The sequence below is a fragment of the Populus euphratica genome, unplaced genomic scaffold (genome assembly GCF_000495115.2).
Source record: "Populus euphratica unplaced genomic scaffold, PopEup_1.0 scaffold55.1, whole genome shotgun sequence".
NCBI classification, from domain to species: Eukaryota; Viridiplantae; Streptophyta; class Magnoliopsida; order Malpighiales; family Salicaceae; genus Populus; species Populus euphratica.
The window spans coordinates 51948-54455 of NW_011499921.1; positions in this window are offsets into that span (position 1 = coordinate 51948).

The following is a 2508-nucleotide window of genomic DNA, read 5'->3' on the forward strand; positions in this document are numbered from 1 at the left end:
GGGAAAGACATCAATATTTTGGTCGTGTCATTAGTCTATCTAGGTATGAAACAAAGGTAGACTTGATTCCCTTAGAGTTGCATGATTTTGACATAATCCTATGCATGAATTGGTTGAGCAAATGCATGGCTCTAATAGATTGTTATGCTAAAATTGTTACATTCCAAACATCTGAGGGTGAGAGGATGATTTTATAGGGAGAGGCAATTCTCAAACCGATCGCTTTAATATCGGTTGTAATAGCCTAAAGACTTCCCTAAGAAAGGGATATATGGGATACCTCACATACATCTTAAAATGTGATGATGAAGGTCCACAACTGAAGGATATTCCTATAGTGATGGAATTCCCAGATGTGTTTCTTGAAGAACTACTAGCACTACCCCTGGAACGAGAGGTAGAGGTGTCCATAGACACTTTTCCTAGAGTCCCGCGTATAACCCAATAATTGTACTAGATGGCTCCAACAAAACTGATCGAGTTAAAGACTCAACCACATGAATTGTTAGATAAAGGGTTTATATGACCCAGTAATTCTCCTTAAGGAGTGTCGGTTTTATTAGTAAAAAAAAAAGATGGAACCCATAGACTTTGTATTGACTATTAATAGTTGCACAAAGTAATAATGAAAAACAAGTATCTACTACCTCGGATAGACGATTTGATTTTATCAATTAAAGGGAGGAAGGGCATTTTTGAAGATAGATCTAAGATCAGGGTACAATCAGATGAAGATTAAAGAAGCAGATATCAATGATGTTTTGGGCAGACAAGAGAAGATAAGGATTGTCACCAAGTCAAGAGTTGGCCACCCACTCATCAATTAGTCATCAAATCAATAGTTCCTAAATTTTGGCCTATAAAAGGTGGCATTTGCCATGCATTTAGGCATCTTGGTCTCCAAATCAAGATCATGCTCTTGCTTTCTCTCTTTGTATTTTTTGTAATGTTTATCCTTTACTTTCATTAATATCAAGTTTATGCCTTTCATTTCCTTGCATTTACTTAGTTAACTTTAATCTTATTCATGTTCTTATTTTGTTTATTTATTTTTCTTTCTTTCATTATGTCTAGCTAAGTTTATTAAGACAAGGTGAAAAGGTTACACTAATGGTGTAAGAATAAGTATAGTATAAACTTAATATGGACTTTAATGTTTGATACTAACATGTTTTATATTTGTTATCTTGTTCGCTCTTTAATACTTTGCTTGTTAAATGACAAATCTTGATTTTTGTTGTATAACACTTGGTACAACAAATGCTTGGCACTTTCATAGCCCATCTTGTATGGTATAACCGACACCTGAGCTATGAAAGGAACTTGATGTGTGTTAACATAAGTTATAATCATGAATGCTTGACGAGATTTACAAGTATTAGCATTAATCGAATAAGCCGACTAATGTAATCATGTTAACAATCTATAATCAGATTGGACCCTCCTTTGTGTGTGGTTTCCAATTGAATAATAAGAGTTTATACTATACTTGTTTGACATACCATTAGTGGATCCTCTAACCTTGACATTTGTTATTATTATTGTTTAATCCTTACATTAATTTTCGATCTCCAAGTTCTCATCATCTTCTTCTTCTTCTCTTTCTTTATTATTATTATTATTATAGTTGTTGTTGTTATTGTTATTGTTGTTGTTATTATTGCTGCTGCTGTTGTTGTATTATTGTTATTTATAATTTGTACAATTAACCTCCCTGTGGTTCGACCCCGATCTTGCCGGGTTATTTATTACTTCGACACTCCTGCACTTGGGAAAAGACATTAATCTTTTGGTCGTGTCACTTCCTAAGACTCGTAAGATACTATCGGAGATTTATTAAAGGTTTTTCCCTGATTGCAACCCCTTTGACCTAGTTAACTAGGAAGAATAAGAAATGGGTTTGATTAGAAGAATTGAACAAAAGGCTCACCACTACTCTAGTGTTGACCCTTCCCTTAAGGATTGAGGGTTTTGTGGTCTTTAGTGATGCCTCGGGGAAGGGATTGGGGTGTGTTTTGATATAACATGAGAAAGTGATCACCTATGCATCTAGGCAGTTAAGACTCATGAGGTGAACTACCCGGTGCATGACTTGTAGTTGGTTGTTATAGTATTTGCCTTGAGGATATGGAAACACTATTTGTATGGGTCTCGAACCCAAATTTTTACTGATATAAGAGCCTGAAGTATCTAATGTTGTGAAAGGAGTTGAACATGCGATAAAGAAGGTGGATATAACTCATTAAGGATTATAACTGCACCATAAAATACCACCTAGGGAAAGCAAACATCGTAGCAGATGCCCTTAGTTGCAAAAATAAAGCCATTTTAGGAAGGTTAACAATGAGAAAGGATTGATAATTGGCGGAATTGAAAGAGATAGGTGCAAATTTGAGCATTAATACAGGAGGTGGGTTAATAGCCCAACTATTGGTGTGGCCAACATATCAGGAACAAATACTACATGCCCAATTTCGTGATAAGGAGGGGTCCAAGATTAGGTAGAAT